At 46.4% G+C, this 26,141-nt stretch overlaps 1 protein-coding gene across 1 annotated transcript in view; it reads left to right on the forward strand.

Moving 5' to 3' along the window:
* Nucleotides 1–26,141, forward strand: part of SYN3 (synapsin III) — a 1,663,181-nt gene that overhangs the window by 54,702 nt on the left and 1,582,338 nt on the right. The window lies entirely within an intron of this gene.

Here is a 26,141-nt window from a genome sequence, read left to right on the forward strand (position 1 = left end):
GTGTGGAGGCGCGGAGCGGGGATGGCCCCACTCCGAGTCTCCACACGGCTGGAGACTTCCCTCGTCCCCCACCGGGGACGCAAAAAAGGATCAAGAAAAAGGTAAGTGGGGTTAGAGGGGGGGAGTGGGAGGGGGGGAAAAAAAAACGTACCTGCGTCCCCCGCGGGGTCGAGGAAAGCCTCCAGCCGTGTGGAGGCGCGGAGAGGGGATGGCCCCGCTCTGAGTCTCCACACGGCTGGAGACTTCCCTCGTCCCCCGCCGGGGACGCATAAACAAGAGGGTAAATTGGGGGGGGGGGTGGGAGGGAGGAGAGGGAAGGGAAAAAAAAAATACTTACCCGAGTCCCCGGCGGGGGGCGAAGGCAGCCTCTCAGCCCCGGGGAGGCCCCGCTTCGAGCCTCCCCATAGGCTGAGGGGTTGCCACGCCCCCCGCCGGGGAAAAAGGCAGTGGAATCCCGACGGAGGGATTCCCGGCCAGGTATGGACCTGGCGAGAGCCAATCAGAATGCTTGTTTCATTCTGATTGTCTCTCGCCGGGGTAGTAATTGTTCTTTCATAACGTGCTTTATACCAGTAGTAGTTTCTAAGGGTAGGATCGGGATTCGAACCTCGGTTGTGCTGCATTGTCTTCCAAGACAAAGTGTTGCCACTGAGGTATCCTTCTGCTGAGAAAGACATAGGATGCTATAGTGTTTCTTCAGAAAGGAGGAAATAATTAAATGTGTGGAGCTCTTGTGTGTGTTTCAGGGAGCGGATTTGCAAGCAGCCGAAAAAATATCTTTATCAACTACATTTTATTGTAAAATGTCCAGCGTGAGATGTAATGGGGTAGGAAGCTATCATGCTTGCACAAGTATTTCAGTAAAATGGTTTTACGAATCGCAATGCAAATAGATTTCTTTGAAAGTAAAAGGAAACTACAGGAATCCCACTCTACAAGTATGAGTGTGGGGAAGAGGCCTTGAATTTAAAGCCCACCTGCCCTCACATCATCGGTGGGGGAACTTGTGCACAACTTGACTAAAGAGACCAATGCCGCTTCATCGCTGAAGGAATCCAAGTCCAGAAACGGGTCACCTCGGTTACTGTTTTGGAATGTTAAACAATGCCACACCCACACACAGAACCTCCGATAGAAACGAGTACATCATCATGAATGTCCAGGGGAAAGCCTTATCCTTCTTCCACAAACTCGACTGAAACATGTTAACCCTCCTAAAAACTTGAGATGCCCCCATCCCGGCAAGTACTTCGCTGGAATGACAAAATGGCCTTGTCTCCAAGATCAACAGAATCAAAACCAAAAAGATGCCACCTAACCGTACTCACCAACCCCAACTTCATAAGGTATCCCTCCCGCCAATCGGCCATGCTCAACATGTCTGTGATAAAAACGTGTACAAAATCACCCCGCGGGAAAACAAGTGTCCCATCGTACAAAGATCTGACAGGAAATCATTATGGGAAACCCATTGGATGGCTGCAGGCTATTTTCTGCAGAACCCAAGCATATTACTTGTTTTTTGTACAGGGCTTATGACAACCATTTGTGATGGTTTGTTCCTATATTAATAACAGGTGCTATTGTTTCGGATTTAGTGGGGCTCAATTTATCAGGCCCAGTAGGATGGAGGGTGGCGTCTCAGCTGCGGGAATTCCTACCAGTGACCCTCAGGTTGACCAACAATCTCAGTAGTGAGAGGTTAATTCACTGAGCTATAGGACAGATTTGTAGATCAAGGAACATTTAGGTGAGCTTTCTATGAACAGAATAGGGAAGGTGCTAAAAATCCTGTATTTAGGTGAGGTTTCCATGAACACAATAGGGAAGGTGCTAAAAATCCTGTATTTAGGTAAGGTTTCCATGAACACAATAAGGAAGGTGCTAAAAAGAATCCTGTAGGAATCCCACAGGATTCCCTAGCACTAATGATAATACTTGATCTGCTATAGTAAACTCTTCCAAGAGTGTTACAAGGCTGCCCTATAGGAATCCTAGAATAGACCTTTCCTTCTATTCAGCTAGGGGTTTTCAGTTTTTCCTGTAAGAAGCTCCCGGGACCCCATTAGCTATCATATAAAAATTACTAACAAAGAAGCGCATGGGTGACTCCGGTGAGAAAGAAGGATTGTCGTTCAGTTGACCAAAGCTCCTATACATACCCTTGCACCTGGGCTCTGTGTCACCATTAACAGCAACCTGATAACAGGAACCTTCGGTATCAAGATCATACAATCTGTTGTCTCCCGTGCACTCAAAGATGTTGTAACCAATCCCATTCCAGCTAAGCCTACAGCCCTGGGTCTAACTTTCCAGTTCTCTGTAGAGTACTTGAGAAAGTGACAACTGAGCAATCATACCTCCTTGTTCACAACATGTCTTCCAGTGGTCCTTGCATGACTCCACAGGCCACAGAGAGTTTCTTTAGCTGATAGATGTACAAGACTCTGGCAAAAGACATGTGTTCCATCCCAAAATCTGTTGCACTTGACACCATTGGCAAGCCATGCTGCTCCAGGTTCGGTAATACCACCTCACACCCATAAAGCTGCAGACCTGGATCTCCAGGCTCTTCTAGATGAGGAAGGGTGTGGCACACCATTGTCCCTCTATGGTTTTGACTTGGCTGGACTATTTATTTATTCCACTGATAGGCTGGTCCAATTGAGAGGTTGCATTGATGGATGCATGGGTGTGGTGGATGGACAGGGGAGTGACGTTACAGTAGGAATTGAAGCAGTGTAAACCTGTTTTCTCCAAGCTATGCCTGCATTCTGCTGGTGAGCAGCAGCTTTCGGGGAAGCCTACGAGAATGTGATTTTAAGTGTGATGCATTCCTCCTGGTCTGTGCTGCTCCATTGATACAAAGCATGAGCACAAGCAGTGCTTCTAACAAGGGGAATATATTTGTTTGGAAGTAAATGTCCAAACCTGGCTGGGCCCCTCTCCAGTGACTGGATGATCCTTGTCCTGTTGAGCTGGCAACATTGGGCAATTACTTTGGCAACCATGTCTGTAACAGTGAGTACTTGGCTTCTAAACAATGAAGGAATACAAGACACAACCTAACTACCACCTGTACAAGGCAGCCACGTCCTTTGCTACCAGGTTTTCATGGGCTGACTGCCTGACTAATCAACCCTCTCTGGTTGACTTTTCTTATCTTTAGTGGACTTTACAGTACTCTCACTCCTCGTGCCTAGGGACACCACACTCTCCCTTACTAACAACTGTCTGAAACCTACCTACCTCACCCTGCCTACATAGCCACCCTCTTACTCACACAGCTAAACTCGCATGTACACCATGGACCTCACCTATTACATTATTCAATGAATGCACAGCTGAAACCCACCACATTGGACCACCATTTATTACGTGCACCAGATGTGTCCACTGCACAATACTACACAGAACCGATCACAACAGAACACCTCCACCGACAGCTGCATACACAATGAGCCTCATTACGAGGCTGGAGGTAGCCACGGAGCTATTAGCTCCATGGCTTCCTCCGAAACCCTTCCGACTCCGCCCTGGTGAATGGAGCAATTACCGGTCCATTCCGAGGTCGGAGGGACCGGTAATTCCCCATTCACCAGGGCCATCCCCATTCCCATTTGAGCCCCGATAGGGCTCAATGGGAATGGGGAAGGCGCTAATAACGGTACCGCAAATTGCGGTACCGTTATTAGCTCTAGAGTCCCTTTGCGGGTCCCATCCTTAACGCCTGCAAAAACCAGGCGTTAAGAAAGGACCCGCAAAGGGAACTCATAGGAGGGAGGTAAGGGATTACCGGTAACCGGTTCCCTTACCGGTGCTGGTAATCCCTTACCTCCCACCTCGTAATTAGGCCCAATGTCTAACACTCATCTAGAGTAATGTGCGAACCGACAACTCTTAAACTACTTCCGCACATACACAGACCCCATGCTGGAGCGCGTGAGGTCCACATTGACTACTGTATGGACTGACTTCAAACATGAAACAGACCACAATGGTGCTGGCACACACGTCCTCCTGGACCTGACCTCAGCCTTTGGCAGGCTCTAGCACCAAACTCTAATAACAATAATAACACTGATGTATTCGCGCGATGTCAATTCAGTGTTCCATTTTGGAATGTCATCACACGCAGCCGTTTTGAAAAGTTGACAGTTCTGTGGGAAGACCGTGCTGGGGTTCTATTATTCCCTTATGCTTAATAAATCGATACTTACCTTACCAGTGTATTGGCTTCCTTTACCACACAAATCACCACCCCAAACAATCTGGGCATTCAAATAGATACCTCTGGGTTTGGTGCGCTATAAAAATAAATAAACAAACCGCAAACAAAAGATTGCGTATATTTGGCTGTGACACAGGTGAGGAACCAGCCACCAACTGGAGGTGCCAGATCTTAAGAAGAAACAAAGTAATGTGGTGGACCGACAGAAATGTCAAAAACAAAGAGGTGATGGCTGGAAGGTTTAGAATGAATCTTAACCACTGGCATTGCTCTGGGCAACCCTCCAGACCACAGTTCTTTGCCTGCCAAGCCATTACAGAAGGGGAAAGACCATATGCAAATCAGGCTTGGCCCCACCCCAAAAGGGGCAGTCCAGCCCAAACTGCTAGGCCACATCCCTTCTGCACGAGACCACAAGCATCCCCAAACATGTTTCGCCCTTGTTGGGGCTCATCAGTGAGGAGTAGCTTGGGTCTCTAGGCCCAGCAGGCACGGGACCCACGTCTGAGCATACCCGTCCCACTCGGGGTGGCAAAGCAAAAACAAAGAGGTGATGGCTGAAGGTTTAGAATTAATCTTAACCACCGTCTGGGCAACCCTCCAGACCACCGTTCTTCTCCTGCCAAGCCATTACAGAAGGGGAAAGACCATATGCAAATCAGGCTTGGCCCCACCCCAAAAGGGGCAGTCCAGCCCAAACTGCTAGGCCACATCCCTTCTGCACGAGACCACAAGCATCCCCAAACATATTTTGCCCTTGTTGGGGCTCATCAGTGAGGAGTAGCTTGGGTCTCTAGGCCCAGCAGGCACGGGACCCATGTCTGGGCATACCTGTCCCACTCGGGGTGACAAAGCAAAAACAAACAGGTGATGGCTGGAAGGTTTAGAATGAATCTTAACCACTGGCATTGCTCGGGGCAACCCTCCAGACCACCGTTCTTCGCCTGCCAAGCCATTACAGAAGGGGAAAGACCTTAAGTAAATCATGCTTGGCCCCACCCCAAAAGGGGCAGTCCAGCCCGTACTGCTAGGCTGCATCCCTTCTGCACGAGAGCACAAGCATCCCCAAACATGTTTCGCCCTTGTTGGGGCTCATCAGTGAGGAGTAGCTTGGTTCTCTAGGCCCAGCAGGCACGGGACCCACGTCTGGGCATACCCGTCCCACTCGGGGTGACAAAGCAAAAACAAAGAGGTGATGGCTGGAAGGTTTAGAATGAATCTTAACCACTGGCATTGCTCTGGGCAACCCTCCAGACCACCGTTCTTCACCTGCCAAGCCATTATAGAAGGGGAAAGACCATATGCAAATCAGGCTTGGCCCCACCCCAAAAGGGGCAGTCCAGCCCGAACTGCTAGGCCACATCCCTTCTGCACGAGACCACAAGCATCCCCAAACATGTTTCGCCCTTGTTGGGGCTCATCAGTGAGGAGTAGCTTGGGTCTCTAGGCCCAACAGGCACGGGACCCACGTCTGGGCATACCCGTCCCACTCGGGCTGACAAAGCAAAAACAAAGAGGTAATGGCTGGAAGGTTTAGAATGAATCTTAACCACTGGCATTGCTCTGGGCAACCCTCCAGACCACCATTCTTCGCCTGCCAAGCCATTGCAGAAGGGGAAAGACCATATGCAATTCAGGCTTGGACCCACCCCAAAAGGGGCAGTCCAGCCCAAATTACTAGGCCACATCCCTTCTGCACAAGACCACAAGCATCCCCAAACATGTTTCGCCCTTGTTGGGGCTCATCAGTGAGGAGTAGCTTGGGTCTCTAGGCCCAGCAGGCACGGGACCCACGTCTGGGCATACCCGTCCCACACGGGGTGACAAAGCAAAATCAAAGAGGTGATGGCTGGAAGGTTTAGAATGAATCTTAACCACTGGCATTGCTCTGGGCAACTCTCCAGACCACCGTTCTTCGCCTGCCAAGCCATTACAGAAGGGGAAAGACCATATGCAAATCAGGCTTGACCCCACCCGAAAAGGGGCAGTCCAGCCTGAACTGCTAGGCCACATCCCTTCTGCACGGACCGACAGAAATGTGACGCAGAAAAGAAGTCCTCAGACTTAATTTATTCACCAATAGGTAGGGGTTGGCATAAACACCAATAGTTTGCAAGGCTTTAGGCACAACACAACTAGAAATGATTTACTTAAACTGATCTGAGATGAGCGTTTCAGGATGGGTCCAATATGGACTTGTCTTGGTTATGTCTCTCAGGTTCTCTGAGCTAAACACATTCTCAGATGCTTCATGGAGCAACTTCAGTCACACGGATCTGTTTCGCCCAGTCACTTCGCGCACCAAACCTCCAGTCACAGGTATACACAGCTCAGTCACTTTTTGGGTAGAACTCCGTCACAGGGATCTGTTTCGCCCAGTCACTTCACGCACCAACCCCCAGTCACAGGGATACAGAGCTCAGTCGCTTTTTGGGTAGAACTCCGTCACAGGATCTGTTTCGCCCAGTCACTTCGCGCACCAACCCCCAGTCACAGGGATACACAGCTCAGTCGCTTTTTGATAGAGCTCAGCCACAGGGATATGGCGTCCAGTCACTTGTTTACTCGTTTGTGAACTTTAGAATAAAGAATCCAGCAATAGATTTGTCACACATCCTTTTCACAGCAATATCGTACCCAGCTCACTATTTGTAATCCAACTAGGAGGAACGTACCCGACACACTACTTTCTAATGTAATGTCACAGTGTTGCATTCCCTTTTAAAAGGATAATGGGTCCATAATGGGTTCATTCCACTACTAACGGTTTTGCTGCCTCCTCCTGTTTAAGGGATGTAGGGCTCTTCCTATGCTGAAGAGATATGGTGCCCTTCACATGAGCCAGCAAATCTATCCTGTACAGGAGGCTAACTAGGTCCATCTCCTGCAAACTCAATCCAGCCTTAGCCACGGCATGTGGGGCAGCCTCTCCAGGTGATCCTGGCCTCAAAGAGCCCTCTTCTTCTAAGCCGCAGGCTCCGCATCTGGCTCCGCGTCTGGCTCTCCTTCATTGTGACTCTTCTCTGGCTGTTTTTCCCACTGCATGCTGCTGGCTGCCGAAAAGCCACTTCACCTTTTACAGGTTCACCTTTAGTGTCCTGCTCTGGGTTTACCAGCTTCCATTTCTGCTGCTTCTCCCCGGGCCTTTTATAGTCCCTATATCCGTGTTCCTATTCATTGATTCGTCTGATTGTGTTTCTCTTTTTGGTGTTTTTGCATTAATCTACTGCTCTAATTACACTCTTTTTTTAATGTTTATTTGTTTACAATGTCTAATTACACTCTTGTCACAGCCGCTGTGAGCCTGCATCTTGCTGAGCTGGTAAATCACTTGGCGGTCATCTTAACATCAGGTGCAAGTCCAGCTTTGGTGCTGGCTTTGCTTCCTGCTTTGCTCCCTGGGGCATTCGCCTTTCCACTGTGCAGTCCATATCGGTGATGCAGCATTCACTCACGTTCTACTTCTGGTAGAAATTGGATAACTGTTTGCACAGATCCTGGCTCGCAAGCAGGGGTGTCACAACAGAACATTGCAGCTCCCCTCACTCTGTTCTATATTTGCCGCACCTTGTTTTGGTTTCCTCCGATGCCACAGGGACTCCTTCTAACATAGAGGATCTTGAAGGTTTTTTGTCTCAGGTCACAAAGCTTATATTAAGGTGATCTAACTGTTAGTCTCTCAAGAGTTAAAGGATTTAAAACCAAAGGAATTCATGGGTCTCCCATGACACACCTATTGCACAATCCATGGGTTTTGCAGTGTTTGTGTCACTTTTTCCAACATCTATGCAAGAGCTAGGAATAGGATTGACCAAGAGTGTGACTCGGCCTTCTGTGGCGCTTAGCTCTTAGGCCACATCACTTGCATCAGGGCATGGGAAAGCATTTGATGGTGTCTCTGCAGCTCCTACACTGAACTGCCTCCCACTAGCTCATCTATTTAGGGGTTTCTGCCCAGGTAGGTTTCATTTGTTGGCTACGGAGTACCTTAATGGTCCTGTGACCAAGTCTAGACCTGACATCAAACCATGTCAGTCCAGGAAAACTGCACACCCCTTGAGTGGAAGGAGATGTAGGATAATTGGTTGGCCGAAGACCAATCGCCTCATTTAAAGTGTTAAGAATACATGCTCATTAGTTATTACGTAGCTATTGGCCCAGCTAGAGTGCGGCCATTTTAAGATGACTAGAATCGCCATTTTGTTTTCTCTCTGTTCTCTTTAATGTTGCCTCTTTGCCTCATGTAAAACTGCTTTGCTGTAGATATTATTTCGCTTCAATGGTCCAAGGCTACGAAAACATGTTGAAACATTACACTGGAGAGTCAGACAGAAATGCCCGATTCCCTCCCTCATATATTCTTGAAGACAGAGAGCAAGGCATTTAATCAGTACATAAATGCCAGCGAGTCTCTTGAAAGAATAGCAATGTACGAAACTAGCATTTAAAGAGTTGATTTATGTTCTTCTTTACGGCCCCCCTTTCTGAGCCCAGTGAGGCCCCGGAGAGCGGGCTGACCTCCAGAACGAGAATCGAAACTTAGAGATTGGGAGACCTGGTATGCGCCAGTCTCCTACGCACAGCTTGCCTATGAGAAACAGAAACGCTGTGTTCTCGCAAACAAAGAATGATGTCTGTAAAACTGGAGATTGCAACCTGTTACTAAATATGGTGGTCTAAGGTGTCATATTTGTCACACTGGTCAATCATCGCCTCTAATTCAAAGGGAAATGAATTGGGGACGGTATCAAATGTGTCATACTGTGTCATTGCTGATTGTAAGGTGCTCCTTTTGTATATATGTAACTGATGTACTTTTTTTGCTTGCTTGCGTCCCCTGAGGTCTGTTTAGACACACGTCGCGGGGCGTGAGACTACTTGACCAATTGGGAGTATTTTGTATTGCAATAAACCCTAGATTTTGGGAACAGAACCTCGTGTTTGGCATATCTATTCGTGTGTGGTGACTTTGCCTTGTTTCCACATTTGAGGGTCCTCCAGGGGCCCCTTCACCCAGTGCACAATGCTTCTTAACCCTAGTAGCAGAATAGTTGAACTTGCTGATGATTGAAAACGTAGCCTCAGAAATACTCTGACAAAAAACATCCAGCTACCAATAGACCCTAGCCAAAATGGACTCTGCTAACCCACCCAAATGGACCAGAAACACCTTTATTAAGTGATGAGGTCATCAGCAATGATACCCCACCTAAACTTGACTGTCCACCCACCATACCCCCCACCACAACTCTCTGGTACCTTATCACATACCTTCATGCAGGCTTGCTTATATCCAGACCCACCAAGTAACTCAAGCTACCTCTCTCCGTCCATTTAGAGCTGCTGGTCTACCGCCAGTCCTGCATCCATTCAGTGAAAACCTTCCTACTTCCCTTCCACACCACACTCCCCTTCTCACAAACAATCTGCCAATATTGCCCACTCTCCCTGTGTGATGTTCTGTATACTCACACTTTCTTTTCTCACATGTGGTCACCCAACCTATAATTCATTCAGACCTCATGTCTTCATTCGGTATTTCCCAAATTGTTTGAACACAATTGTTCGAATACCCGAATTGACTGAATTTCAGGAGTTCGAATTTACCTTTGCACAATTGACTGCAAATATGTAACAATTGACCTTCAAAATTCGGTCAATTGTGCAAAGGTCAATTTTAATTCGAACAATTGTAGTTCGAACAATTCGTATACAACTGTTTATTCACCTGCCCTCTAACTCGTCACCTGCAGTTGCCAAGTACCAACTAACATTCCCTCATCCTTCCTTTCTCACACATAGGACCCAGCGCACCAGCATCTAGCCCTTCTCACTTCCCCCCACATGCATACTTCATTCATGTGTGCACTCGTCTCTAACCTCCCTCATTCCTCCCAGACGCCCTGCCCATACCTCACTCCCACAGTCCTCGACTCCTACCACCACGCAACAGCTAGGAGAGACAGAAATGAGTCAAAAGCTACCCCTTTTCAACTGTGCAAAATTAGGTAGGCCTAAGGAGCAGTTAGCTAGTTTATACAAATACTAGCTGTTAGTGGTCACAGAGAGGGTTGGAGAGTTATTGACAAAACATGTATATAATTCAGTTTATTCATGGATGTAAACACACATCTAAAATAAGTAGGTTCACTAATACACAATTGAACCTTAAAAAAACACATGTGGGCCCTATCGGACAAACAAAGAAGTAACAGAATGTTTTCACTCTACAGTTAAGTGAGGGTTAGTAGCACAGAGTTTTTGGTGCAAGTACATATACTACTTTTTGAATGGTAGCATGTTATTGTTGTCAACAATAACATACTACCATTCAAAAACTGTCAACAATAACATACTACCATTCAAAAAGTACTATATGTACTTGCACCAAAAACTCTGTGCTACTAACCCTCACTTAACTGTGGAGTGAAAACATTCTGTGACTTCTTTGTTTTCCCGATAGGGCCCACATGTGTTTTTTTAAGGTTCAATTGTATATTAGTGAACCTACTTATGTGTGTTTAAAACCATGCATAAACAGAATTATATACATGTTTCGTCAATAACTCTCCAACCCTCTCTGTGACCACTAACAGCTAGTATTTGTATAAACTAGCTAACTGCTCCTTAGGCCTACCTAATTTTGCACGGTTGAAAAAGGGTAGCTTTTGACTCATTTCTGTCTCTCCTTCATGTTAATTGCCTTTCCGAGTCAAGCCCCCAATAACAAAAAAGAAGGCCCCCTTTTGCCCTATTTTGGCCTTACCCAAGCAACAGCTTCCACATCTTCCACTCGCTCTGCTGCCATGTTAATGTTTCCCTACCTCCCTCCCTGCTGTGACCACCCTTACCCCAGCCAATGCATACCCCTATCCATATCGATCCGCCACTTCCGATGCCCATATCTCACGTGCTGCGGAAGGGTGCAAAGCCCAGCAACCACCAGAGACTCTCCCACAATAACACGCGGGTGGCAATCTGATGGCTGACGGGCCAACCCGAGCATTCGGAGACAGGCAAGGAAAACAACATCATACATTGTGATATCTGATCACCCTAAGCGGAAAGATTAACATTAATATGCCGTTGCTGCTGATGGTTTCAAAGCCTGGTCAGCACGGGCGTCATTTACGGGTTGCAACTGCGACCCCTGAGGTCTCCTTTGCTAACCCTAAAAAAAGATAAATATATTCAGGCACACTTCAGGGGGTGAGTCACATATTTAGTCTGTTCTTAAACACCTCAACTCAGCCGTTCATCCTTCTGAGGTCGATAAATGAGTACCGACACAGGTTGGGTGATATTGTATGTATATTTGTTCCATATAAAGTGCTTAAGCGTAACTGCTATATAATAGCACATCATTATCATTTAGCCATGGACGTCTGCTTGCATTCACAGTAACTTGGTAATATGGGCCTATACACACTGATCTTAATGATACATATGCCGATCCATTCTTGTATGAAATGTATATCACATTATAGTGATGTCATAACCATATTTTTCGTAGTGTACTTAGGAACAATGCTATGTGATGCCACTTCCTGTTTTGTCAAGGGGTGAAAGGTTGTGTTCCATCGCTTACTGTGATATCACTTTGGGGTGGGGTCAAATGACATCACTTCCCATGATGTCATCAGAGGTCAAGGGTTGTGTGATGTCACTTCTGCTACCCCTGGCATTTTGGTGAAATGACATCCCTGCTGGTCACCCTGGAAAGCAAGCCACCCTCACTGCTCCCACAGCATTGGTGGGGCACTTCCGGTTGTGTTTACCTCTATGATTACTCCCGCGCCTGATCCCTGAGGGAAGTTCTCCATAGGCAGATCATTATCCCGCCCACCCAGTCATCAGCTTCAAGAGGTCATGCAAATGGCGCTCGACAGATTCTGCCATGTTAATGTTAAAGGATAGTTATCCTGCGCTCTATCACCACAGGCGTGGTTCCCTGGCGCTCTTGTATAAAATAAAGTCCTCCAAGAGCAGACACGGTTGAAAGGCAAAGTCCATTCTTCAGTGATTTTCTCCTTCTCTGGCCTCATTTCACCAGAGCCTTCTCCTTAAACATTGGTGTTCATCATTGCAGCCCCTCATGCTTGGCCCAACATGTCCCAATTGGTGCCCTGGGCCTGTCAGTCGTAGAATGTGCAGCGCACACGAGGGACAGGGATTTGGTGCAAGGCTTGCCCAATGTTTTCGAGATGGACATTCTAGCGTGGGCTTGAATTGCTTAATTTAAGTAATAATTACATGCACCGTGAATGCAACTCTTTACCCATATTAGTGAAGATTTCTACAAGTAATGTCACTGCTAGCCAGCGTTCACAGATCGTGGTCTAAACGCTATATATGGAAATGATATGGACCCAAGTATTTGAGGTCTTCAAAATTATGTGGACTACGTTTGCTGCATTACTCATTCTATACTCCTCTGAGGATTCTTCCATACCACGGACTTCGGTCCACCGAGGGTGTTCACCTACAGCGCTTTGCGGCCATACCAATGGGAATAGGTGCTATACAAATGCCATATTACATTGCATGATATTACATTGAATAAAGCAGACATGTACAGTGAATGAGGAGAAAAAGGAACAATATTTGAAATTATAACATGTTTTCCAGATAGAATAAACCAGGACCCTGTTCTGGGAACCTTTTGGCGCTGTTTTGTCATATTGCTGATTTTCATATTAAGAAAGATAAGAATCACACCTGACCAAATTGTACATGGTGCCATTTTTGTAAATATTATTTATTATTTATTGTCTCGGGAGGTTAGCTCAGTGGCAACATGCTCGACTTTGAAGCAAGACGACACAGAGCAACAGAGGTTTGTTCCCCAGGTCCGTGCTTAGAAACCTCTGAGTATTAAGCAAGTTATAAATAACCTGTCATATCATGGTGTTACAAATTTATTTGGCATCCAATGATTAGGTCACATTTATTCAACTATTGTATTATCTATTTTGCATCGTTACGTGTAATTGTATGTTTTTGAATTCTGTGTTTGATATAAGTTTAGGTTATCTGCACGTTTAAGATTATATGTGTGTAATATTTGAATATGAAATATAAGAATATGTATTTACTATTGTAGTGTGGAGTATTATTATTTACACAAAATGTAGGAGACTAGAGGTTATTGACTACATTTTTGTCTTGGACCTTACTGCAACAGCCCTCTTAGAAACACTGTCCACAATATAGTATTCAATGTGCAGAAGGTCCCTTGTTTTTCCACTACTCAACCAGCTATTGACCATACGCGCATGTCTTTTTTCAATTACATTTCGACATACTACAAAGGGATTTGTATCAAGAAAGATATCACAATTTTATTTTCATATAAAAATATATATCGCAGCTTCATTTCACTTATAAAAACATACATATTTCATTGTAGTTTAAGACAAACAAGTTTTTTCAATTTTTCCTATTATTTTGTAGATTATTGCATATACAAATAATTAGCTTTCTAATTCAAAAAACATTTCCAATAGTACATCTTAAAAAGGCAATTCATTTTGGGTCTAATGTGTTCTTGCTTTTAATCACACATTGGGATACTCAATCACGGTTTTTGTGAGTATTATTATTTACCATATAATTATGTGGCAATTTTTTGGAAACATGAGAATTGGATTTTAGGTGGGGGACGACTTCCCTTGGGAACGATCCTTTTGATATATTCTACAGAATTCACACCAAACCCATCTACTCATCCATGCTGAGTTCATGGATGTCATGTGGGCAAAGACCACCTGCCTATAGAAACCAAAACGTTCCCACATGTTTTAGTGACACTGAGAATGTCCTTTCAATTATGGCCCCCAGATAGCAAAGTTTCGGAAATGATAGTACTTTCCTATACATCCCCTACTCTTCAACTACACACCGCAAACTAGCCTCCATGTCCTGACTTTCAATTGATTGCCAAATCTATTTCCAATAGCTATTCATCATCACATTTGGAAACCAACACACAGGTCCTACAACAAACCAATTCCCCTTAGCCAGAGCCAATCCACCACAACCGCACTCCGGACATCCTCACAGGCAAGCACACCCATGCCCCAAGATGCACTTTCCAAGTCACCACTGGTGTACCGTGTAACACCCTAATACACCAACTCTGTGCTAACACTGACCATCTGACCTTCAGCTGCAGAACAGTGGGGCTATAATCACACAGTGTAACTGCAATCAGCAAGCAGACATTCCCTGCTGCTCGTCCACTCGCTTCCTGGTATAGAACTTCACTGCACCTTCACCATACCTTTAGCATGCCACCGTGGCTCCTCCAGCAATAACACTCCAACCTGAGCGGGTGAGTGAAGGCAAGGCCTAAGCGTGTTTATGTTTGTCCTCAATTCCCATAACAAATCATTGTAGGCCGCACCCACTCCCACAGTTAAGTTTAAACAGTGGCACTAAACATGTGGAGGGCAGACTCTAGGTCTGTATCATGGACTATGCCATATACTCTTGTTGGCATGCCCAAAGAAACCACCAGCCTTGTCTATAATTCAAATGTAAATGGCAAGGTGACCACCCACCTGGTATATGGAGCTATATAGTATCAAAATAACTGCAAATAATCAAGGACTGATGGACATGACGGAGACGAAAATCAGAAAAGACCTTGGGTCCGATTCATGGAATTCTCGGTGCAGAAAACGGGAACTTGTGCGTGCAACTGTGCGCAAATCTTCCTTTGCCGATACATGGAATCAGCGTTAGTACACTTGCGTGTAGGATTTGTAGCGCACAGGTGGGGTTGCATGTCGGATTTCAGGGTGCGTTTACTCAATCGGGGTTCTGATGTAATGTAGGGGTGCGCATAAGCAGCGTAGCAGGGTGCAGGAACGTTTTCAGGGATTTGCACGTAGATTTCCCCATTTATTGCTGAGTTACGATTTTTCATACACATGTTGACGGGGTGCGGGATACAGTTATGGGGGACCCCGCACAGGATCCCCGAGTCGCAGGTCTGCTTACGGGGGACCCCACACACTGTTTGAATGGTGCGTGTATTCGCACCCGGGGTGCGCGCAAAGGTAGCTGTTCTGGATGTTTATGCTTTGCGTGTGGACGTGTCGGGGGCGTGCCGGGCGCGACTTGCGAATACCGTAAATTTGCGCTGTAGATTCCATGAATATGCGGGGCACACATTTTTCTTACTGCGCAGGCTCATGCAGTGTCCTTCTCAGTGCGCAGCCATTGTAGGATTTCTGCGTGAATTTCCATGAAACTGGCCCTTCATGACTATATCACATAGGTGGTCAGAAAATAAGTTGACTGACCGTTGGGTGGTAAATCGTGTGCCACAAGTATTGTTTCTCAGATCAGAGCTTACGAAACATTTACAAGTGATTACGATTGGCTGGAAGGGAAAGTATTTAGAACAGGGGGGTAGTCCTGACCTTAAACATTTAAGCTACAATGATTTGCTGTAGACACAATTTTCATACATCTCCATATACAGTACTGCTCACTTAACATATTATGCATTTTGGGAGGAAAAACATACAAATCCAAATTCTGAAAGGGCTGGAAAACCAGTTTTTTGACCTTTATTACTTTAGGTCACATATTACAGCTTAGCAGCCCCACTGTCTTATAAACTTCCAGATAAATAGTAGACAGAAAAATATACAACATAGTCATCAGCATACTCTATTTTGTACAGTGAGGACTTGAGTATTTAAACAGGGGGAGAAAGGCATTAAATGCAACTTTTTGTATTTGTAAGCGTACCAGAGTTAAGCTGAACTTTAGGCATTCTGTTTACATTATCAGAAAGAACACATTAAAGAAAAGAGAGGTGTAGTTTGTTGGCTCCACAATACTACTTTTTTACTCAATTCTATTACCTATGTGTTGGTTAAACAAAATATTGATTCATATTTGTCATCAGTGTTTTGTACAAAACAAACATTTGCTTGAAAGGACCTGAAAGTAAGGTCTGCTGAGAGGCAACACTTTTGCAGCCAATACTTTGTACAAAACAGTTTTTTGCTTCGCGACACCTAAAAATAGGAACTGCTAGGAGCCGGACCGTATGACGTTGGACGTTTCGGATGTATAGAGATAGCAGCCTTCTTCTATGGCCCAGAATAGCAGGTCTTCCTATAATTTAAGAAACAATATACGGAATATTGTTGAGTATCCAGAATATGGATTTTGTGTGCAGACAATAAAAAACCCGTGAGGGGTTACACACTGTGGATAGGCCCTCCGGACCCATGTACTGACCTTGCATTGCAGGGGGTGGGGAGCTCTGGATGAATGGGCTCCTGGAGATACAGGGAGAGTGATGTTGGTAACCCGATAGTGTGATGCGATGTTGGGTTGCCTACAAAAAAATTAATTAACATGTGGCAGAAGTTACACACGTGACTTGAATATCAGGTGCTGGAGCAAAGATATAAGTAAAAATATACTACCTTGTTTATCATGCACCGGGGATGCGGGGTGCTGGAGGGGTCCCTCGGAGGGGAGCAGTTCGGTAGGACCAAGTATCCTGTCCGGAGGTATGAGGTGTACAGGCACGCGAATCTGCGTGGAGGAGGTGTGAGTGACAAAGGTGGAAAAAGGGAAACAAAACCTGGTAAGAAATCGTAGACCCGGCTATGGTTGGAGGCAGGAGGGAGGTAGGGGTGGCCCAGTGTGGGCATCATCTTACCTATTCTTCCGTGCGTGAGCACACTGGATGTGCTGTGTCTCGTCTCCGTCTCGTCTCCGGGGACTGGAGCTGGGCGAGTAAGGCATGGAGCGCATGTGCAAAGGCTACGTTTACGCCTATCGCGCATGCGCATGTGTCCTGTAGAACCGTAGCTACGGTGACACGGGCGCATGTGTAGAAGCTGAATGGATGTCTATTGCGCATGTGTGTGGGTGCAGTGGTCCGTTGTCATGGAGATACGGGCGCGTGTGAATACATCCTGCGGTCTCGTAATACGCTGGAACTTGGTGGGTAAGTTTGAGAAGGAGAATGTGCACGGGGATGTTAATGCTGCCGTGCTGGCGGCAGTGGGCCTACACAGACCCTGGCTGAGTTACATGCTTTGACTGTGGAAGACCACATCCAGCATGAAGTGCTGATTCGGAACATAGTGCTGGCTAAATCAGTGCATCTAGTGTAAACCAAACAAGCCCAAGTTGGAAGGGGCAAGTATTTGGGACTGATGGTGTATGTTTGGTGTGCAGGGACGGGGGAAAAAAGAAAAAGGGGGGGAGGGGGGGAGACTGCCTGAGGCTGTGTGGAGGAATGCATGGACCTAAGGTAGTCCCTCCTCAGAAGAGCCTGGTGCTTATAGGTACTCAACTGGGGCAAGTTCATTCAGACCATGAGTTGTGGTCTGTAATTTAAAGATCCACCAGGATTCTTTAAAGTTCAGAGTATTGGCGGTATTGGAACTGTCACTCACTTTGTCCACTACCCACCATTTAAAGGAGTCAAAGTTGTGCTGGTATTCGAGGAAGTGAGAAACTAACGGTGCGTTATGAATTACATCTTATTCTCGACTTGTGTTCTCCTATTCTTTTGTTAACTGGCCTCGATGTTTGTCCTATGTATCGTAGGTGGCAAGGGCATTCGATGAGGTAGATAACATTGGGTGTCTTACAGTTCGAGAAATGGCGGATTTCCCACTCTTTGCCATCCACCGGGAAAGACCGTAGTTTTTTGGTTTGACTGGAGACAGAGCAGTTGCCACATGGGTGGTGACCCCGGATCTCCCGCATATTCCACAGAGTGGATCTGGAATCTTTTTGCTTGTTCCTGGCATGTGTTAAGAGGTCTTTTAGGTTTTTGGATCTCTTCAAAGCCATTCTCGGCAGTGGTTCACCTGGCAGGCTCAACTGGACAATGGGCCATAATTTTTTGATAGTGCCTCTGAGTTTGGATGTGTTGGTGTTAAAGGTCGTGACACAAGTCATGGTGTCTTCAGAGTCTTGATTACGGACCTTGGGGGTCAATAAAACTTCTCTGGGTGTGTATAAGGCCCTTTTCTTCGTGTCCTTCAGAAGTTTTTTGGGGTATCCTCTGTTTTCAAGTTTAAGTTGTAGTTCTGACGCGTGTGTTTTAAAATCCTTAGTGTCTGTGCAGTTGCGTCTGATTCTGAGGAATTGTCCGTAGGGCAGGTTTGTACGTAGACTTTTGGGATGATTGCTTCTGTAGTGCAAAGTGGTATTATGGTCCGTCTCTTTTTTGAAAATTGAGCATGAGATTTTACCATCTGTGGCCATTATGTTGAGGTCCAGGAAGTTCATTTTCTCATTATTATGGCTCATCGTGAATTGGATTTCTTGTGTTAAATTGTTGATCCAGTCTAAGAAATTTGCCAATTCTTGCTTGCTGCCGTGCCATATAAAAATGACATCATCGGTGTATCTGTACCATAGGCGAATGTTGTTGTGGAATGGATTGGTATCGTTCAGTATGTGGGTTTTCTCATATTCGGCCATGAAGATGATGGCTAGGCTCGGTGCATATGCTGCCCCCATGGAAGGGAAAGTATGACAATTTGCAATTGATATAGAGACCTTTCAAAAGACGGACACCTGAAAGGCAATGGAAGAAAGACTTTATTTTATCCAGTGGCAGAAGTGTACTGAAAAAAGTAGCAGAACTGTGGTCTCGGCAGGGGAGGGGGTAGGCAGAAGCATAGTGCAACATGTCACAAGGTGTTGCGGCCGGGGCATTCTGAGACTCTAAGTGACTAGTAGTTAAGGCTCCTTTTAAAACTTTACACTTGCACAGGGACATGAATGGACAAATCCTCTTATAGAATGGTCAATATGGTCGTAAAAAGTAGAGTAATGGTAAAAAGAAAAAAAGAAAAGCGGAACACCGCTCCCGACCGTTCCCACTCACTTTGATCACTGTTTAACCTGGAAGAAAGCTCTAAGTCGAATCTTAGACTGTCAACTCCAGGAGGAAGGGGGTGTTGGCATGTATGCCCAGCAGAAAGGGGGTGGCAGTCTTATGAGTCTGCAGGCTTGAGCGGAGACCTCCTCTGGAGCATGTTGCCCCTGCTCGGGGGCCCCTGTCTCCAGGAGGGTGAAGGCAGATTGGAGACGGTCGAGGGGTGTGCTACCAAAAAGGTGAGTGTGAACCGTATATGTTGCGATTAGGTCTATTAGTAACCATTTATAAGAGGTATTGTTGCCAAAGTGGAGGAGGATTTTGGGAGTAACGGTAGACTTCAGGAAGGCTTTGGCCATATCAATGGGATTAATAGTACTGAGTAAGCAAAAGTGAAGCTGTGCCACAGGAGTGGGGAGGTGCATAGGACTGTCAGGTATCTACCATCACACACTATGGTTGTGATTGAAGAATACAAGCAAGAGCGACCCAGACATATCTCATCTTCACCTACACCTGTGTGTACTTACCGACTGGTGTGGCGAGAAAAATGTCTGATCTGCATGAGTGTAACTTTACACGCATAAGCCTATGGTCTTCTCGTACATACAGCTGTGAGTGTGTGGGCGCTTGCCTTGTTTGTATGTCATATTACCTGGTCTCTCCACGACGTTTCTCTTTGCTCCCCCCGCCCCCACTTATGCTGATGTATTTAAAATGTGTGTGTGAACAATACACGAAACTGATGTGTACACTCACACATGCATGCAGTGAAGTAACTTTGCTGAAATTGTTGGGGGTGTGTGGTATGACATCTAAGTGAAAGGGGCCCCTGCCAAATGAGTGGGACACGATGGTGTGCAACAGAAGTGTGGTGGGGGGGGGCAAACACACCTGTCCTCCCAAAATAACGCCCATGTTTACATGCATAAACTTCACTTCATGCTGCCTGAATATCCCTCTCTCTCAATGATTGTACACCCGGATGCATTCTGGGAGTTGTAGTTTTAGTTCACATGAACCAGTTCGACTAACACGAATGCTAACATTGATTTGTAAAAGGAAAGTCCAGGACTTGAAAACAGGTGTCCCAGTGACATGAAGTAATCTGAGGACCCTGCAGCTGTGCGTACACACCTCAAACCCTAGCAACCTCTCCATGGAAGATCGGCGTGAAGGGGTTATTGAGGAGCGCAGGTCCCGACTCACTCGGCTCCTGTTTCTCGTGGCTATAAATAGCGCGCGAGCAGAGTGCTTCTCCAGTCAACAGATGTCATTATGCAACTGAGCAGGGAAGCTCTGGCCTCGTTCTCGGCATTGTTAGAATGGAGCCTTAAGTGAATTACACGGGCCGCATCTCCCAGGAACAGAAATCACCCATCCGTCATTCACTTGCAAGGGGGCTCCGCCCCTCCCGTTCTCCGGCAGCAGCCCTGAGCGGCATGCAATACGCGGCCTGTCTGTAGGAATACAAGCCTCACCTCCTGCAGTACCAGGCCCTGAAGCAGCTGGTTAATCCCAGTGGATGCTGTTTAAGTGGGCCTTCGTTTCTCCTCTTGTTTGCGAGCACCTCCTTACCCTGTTCTGAATCAATGTTACCCACCCCATTACATTGGAAAGCAAGGATCTGTTCAGGTCCCCTGGAAAATGCAGGTGGCGACAACCAGGGGCACCTAAAACGCAGGTGGGATGGGATGGGCCCCAAATGCCCCCCACCCCAACCCAGGAAAGACGATCTGCGTACAAGTTCTGATACTTCAAATAGTCTTTTTTTTCACGGTGCCCGTGTCATGAAAATAAACCCTCCCTCGTAATAAATTCTCCGCAGGGAGATTTCATTCTGAAATAAAGTCGCCCCAGGAGAATTTATTCTGAAATGGAATCTGCCACTGAACTAAATTCTCCCACATGACAAGAAATTAATTTCTTCTCATTTTGAACCCTTCAGCATCTGGCACTTTTTAAAAACGGTGTCTTTACTATTCTAGGGATGGTTTTGGAAAAATCCAGTCAGACGAGTCTGTTGAAATATTGTTGAGCCGTCACCTTGATGGGGAGAGACTCTGTAGCAGAATAAACTCTCCCCCTTGAAAGGGGAGACGCTGTATCAGAATAAACTCTCCCCCTTGATAGGGAGAATCTGTACCAGAAGAAACTCTCCCCCTTGAAGGGCGAGACACTGTGTCAGAATAAACTCTCCTTATGAAGGGGGAGACTCTGTATCAGAATAAACTCTCCCCTTAATGGGGGAGATTCTGTACCAGAATAAACTCTCCCCCTTGATGGGGGAGACTTTGTAGCAGAATAAACACTCCCTCTTGATGGGGGAGATTATGTAGCAGAATAAACACTCCCTCTTGATGGGGGAGATTATGTAGCAGAATAAACTCTTCCCCCTGAAAAGGGAGACTTTGTACCAGAATAAACTCTCCCCCTTATAGTGGAGACTCTGTGTCAGAATAAGCCCTCCCCCTTGACAGGGGAGATTCTATATCAGAATAAACTCTCCCCTTGATGGGGGGATTCTGTAGCAGAATAAACTCTCACCTTTGAAAGGGGAGACTCTGTACCAGAATACACTCTGCCCCTTGAAGGGGAGATGCTGTGTCAGAATAAACTCTACCCCTTGAAAAAGGAGACTCTGTATCAGAGTAAACTCTCCCCTTGATGGGGGAGATTCTGTAGAAGAATAAACTCTCCCCCTTGATGGGTGAGACTTTGTAGCAGAATAAACTCTCCCCCTTGAAAGATGAGACTCTGTATCAGAATACACTCTCCCCTTGATGGGGGAGACTCTGTACCAGAATAAACTCTGCCCCTTGAAGGGGAGATGCTGTGTCAGAATGAACTCTCCCCCTTGAAAAAGGAGACTCTGTATCAAAATAAACTCTTCTCTTGATGGGGGAGACTCTGTAGCAGAATAAACTCTCCCCCTTGAAAGGTGAGACTGTGTACCAGAATAAACTCTCCCCCTTGAAAGGGGAGATTACGTACCAGAATAAACTCTGCCCCTTGAAGGGGAGATGCTGTGTCAGAATAAACTCTCCCCCTTGAAAAAGGAGACTCTGTATCAGAATAAACTCTCCTCTTGATGGGGGAGATTCTGTAGCAGAATAAACTCTCCCCCTTGATGGGGGAGAATCTGTAGCAGAATAAACTCTCCCCCTTGAAAGGTGAGACTGTGTACCAGAATAAACTCTCCCTCTTGACTGTTTAGAAGAATAAACGATCCCTGTGATGGGGGAGATTCTGTAGCAGAATACACTCTCCCCCTTGAATGGGGAGACTCTATACCAGAAAAAACTCTGCCCCTTGAACCGGATATGCTGTTTCAGAATAAACTCTCCCCATTCAAGGGGGAGACTATGTAGCAGAATAAACTCTCCCCCTTGATGGGGGGATTCTGTATCCGAATAAACTCTCCCCACTTAAAGCGGAGATTCTGTATCCGAATAAACACTCCCCTTGAATGGGAGACTCTGTAGCAGAATAAACGCTCCCCATTGATGGGGAAGACTCTGTAGCAGAATACACCCCCCGCCTTGTATAGCTGAATAAACTCTCCCCTTCAAGGGGAGACTCTGTATCACAATATACTTGCCCCTGTAAGGAAGGTATGATATTGAAGCAAGACAGACACAAGTGACCACAGTTCAAGGGTGTTTAGTGAACTTATAACAAGGGTATGGTAAACGCCTATCTAAACCTAAATCTAAGATGGAAGCAAGCTACGACCATCAAATAATAATAATGCAGTCCTAGTGAAGTCTCGTCAACATAAAAAGGACCTATATGAAAAAAAAAACTATTGCCAATCCTTACAGCTAATTTACAAATAGTGTGGGATAATGTTCATAAAAAATAAAGAAGTGGTCACAAAAAATAAGTCAAGATGTTCAGGCCGGGGGCCTATCTTCCCCACGTTTTCAGCACAACACAAGGTGGTTCACTCGAGCATAGCGCACACTCTGGCTTCTTCGGCATGAGGATACAGTTCCAGTGCCAGCATCAGGGCCTTCTGTGCCCAAGTCTCTTTACTTATCAGTCTCTTGATACAGAGGGCCTGAATCAAGAGACTGACTCACGGTTCACCCTGAATCCGCCTCTGTCGGGCTCAGATCCCTTTTCTGCAATTAGTCTCCCTGAGGTGGCCTCGGACCAATCTCCACTTCAATTTTGCTATTGAAGACTTTCAAATGTGCACAGGATTTGGCTTGACCTGATGCATGACCACTTCAACTTCACAATTTACAATTACACTCTTATCAGAAAGCTGGGTTCCCTTCCCCAGCTTTCTCTCGGCATCCCTCCACCGGGTTCACACTTGGCTTTTTATAATCACAGTTCACAATTTTACACTCTCCGTTGGATACCTAACAGAGACTTTCGAATGAGCACCCACGTGGTGCCGGACCACTCTTTATGGTATCGATTCTGTTTCAAAAGTTCACTCCCTCCTTGAATATTCAATTATATTTGTGTCTCTCATCACATATGCTTATGCTTTGTTCCTTGCAGCTTTCTTCATACAACGTTGTCATTTGCAACCTTGGGTCTAACACAGACTGGTCTTCTATCAGTCTCCCCGACTCATTGACTGTGCTGACTTTACTGGAGCGGCTTAGTTGCAGGAGCCAAGGACAGTACCACAGTGGCAATGTCTCCTCCCCACCTTGGCTATCAATGCGGGAGAGCTCTGTGTACCTTCGACACACAATGCACCTTTCTTCAGCGTTACTTCCCTGTCTTATGTTTCTTATCCTCAAGGGCTCTTGAAAGTAACGGTTTGCTTTCATAGAAAAGGCTAAGGGCAATTCCCTCCTTGCAAACCTTTCTGATCTCGTTGTCTTTCTCCTTGTGTTAAACTGTTATCTCGGAACTGCCTCAGGTGTTTTGCCTCGCTCAGAGTGCCCTTCCGTGCTCCACCTTTTATCCATGTGGGGAAGTGTGATGGAAGTCAGGTGTGTGTAATTATCAGTAATTGCCTGACTCTGCCTGACCCTTGTGTTGGGACATGTCAGGTATACTGCTCGGGTGTTAGTCCATTTTCTTTCATGTTGGACTGTTTGTGAAAAAGTGTTCATTTCGGGAAGGGGGGTTGAGTTCTTAGGTATCCTTCTTAGTAGGATGGGGAAAAGGTGTTACTAGAAAGAGGATACCGCGTCTCAACCTTCGGTATCCCACTTCCACTCCCCGAGGACCCATCATCCAGGTGATCCTCCCACACTGGCCCAACCCCAGGAACTGGATCCAAAAGTGATGGCCGTGTCCTGGCCACCTATATAATAGGTCCCTGGGGACTTGCCGGTGAGACACCTTCAGGTTTCGAGTCGGTTCCAGGATGCTTTGCAGCTCCTGTGACAGAGTTCAAGATGGGAGACAGCTGCGGGTATCAGGTGGCATGCAGTTCGGCAAGCGAGGCTGGATGGACGGCTGCAGGCTGGCCTACATGGCGGCTCAGGGTCAAGAATAGTTGTCTCTGTGCTGGTTGCCAGATCTGGAATGCTGGTCAAGGCGTCTTGGACGGCTTTAGTGACTGCAGCATGATAACAGTTTGTGGTGCAGCCGGTCGCGATTCGAGGGCTCGACTCTCTCAAAAAGGCCTTAAAAGATGGAAATTGGTTGATGCTTGTCGTGGTACTCCTCCTAGCTTCTTCACAGGGCTCGTGTCATCCTTTAAGGAGGACGACCTAAAGCTGAGGAGAGTGTTTGCAGGCAACAACCTTGTCCTCTGTTCAGAGACTCTCTGGCACTTCCGACCTAGGAAGCTTGCTGGCAGAATCTAGCAAGTGTCCTAGCTAGGTACAGGTTCTGGAGTTGATGGACGGGTCATCTGGGTCCAGTATCTCCATCTGTTCCCTGGGAGTTGCCTAGGGGAGGGATCTTGCTTCCCTCTTGGAAATCCTGGCCTTCCTTCACAGGTGGAAGCTTTAAGGCAGACTGTACCGTCACCCAGGGTCCAAATGAGTCCTTCTTACTCCTTTCAAAGTCATCGGATGATCTGCTAAGTGAAGGGCTCAGCCCTCTTTTAAAGCCAAATGGGCCCCAGTGATTGGTGCAGGCTAAGCCTACCTTAATGTACCAATCCTAGGTCCCCACCAACAATCTTCTGTTATGTGCGAGATCATAACCAGAGTTCTTTGCAACAGGAAAGGTAAGGGGTGACAACATGCACTACTAAGTCCCACCCATCTTCCTGTCTGTTGTGGATTAAAGTGCCTCTCTGGTTAATTGAGCTCTCTGTGACTCTTGATCAAAGCGCAGGTCTCCCTTGAAGTTTGTGGTTAGAACAGACTTCGGTCTCCCTCAATTCACATACTTCTTCCCTCTGAAAAGGAGTTCCCTGCACGGGCTCCCCACTGTGAACAGTTGTCCCAGACATGCCATTCACTGCCCTTCATAAAGAGGGGTGGGAGCTAGCTTCAAGTTGACATATTGCATATCAAAGAGGTTTTAGTGTCCTGCCTCCTTTTGTCTGTTCTGCGCTCAGGCCTATCACAGATTTGTTTCAATTAACTCTCATCAGTATGCGCTGCCACCAGCATAACTTTAGACAATGGAGAGGGCAGATCCATGGGGCCTTTGATATTTTAATTAGGCTGGCCATGGCCGGAGGAAAGTGTTGCCTTCCCCTTCCTGGGATGCTTTGATGTACCCAGGGCTGTCACATTCCAGCTCATTGTGACAGGGAGGACAGTGCCTGTAGGCTGTGTCCCCGGAGTACATTTGACTATGAGTTTATTGTGCCGTGAGTACAGGAAAATGTGTGCCAATTAGCCCCACATATTTTCTGAGGTTGACCTCCCATCATTCATTTTAATTACAAAACCTCAAACAAAGTCCAAGCGAGCGCATACTCCCTGTGCGGATGGTCGAATACCTCACAGAAATACATTGGCTGGTTCTGGGATACAGGATGTTTAACCCACCCCTTGTCCACCCCACCAAGGTGTGCTTAGAGCGAGCATGGTGTATGGATATGGGAGCCAGCGGATTCCTTTGAGTTTTCTGAATAAGACATAAGCAGTATGTGTG

This window comes from Ambystoma mexicanum, chromosome 12 (genome assembly GCF_040938575.1).
Source record: "Ambystoma mexicanum isolate Mex_15411 chromosome 12, UKY_AmexF1_1, whole genome shotgun sequence".
Lineage (NCBI taxonomy): Eukaryota > Metazoa > Chordata > Amphibia > Caudata > Ambystomatidae > Ambystoma > Ambystoma mexicanum.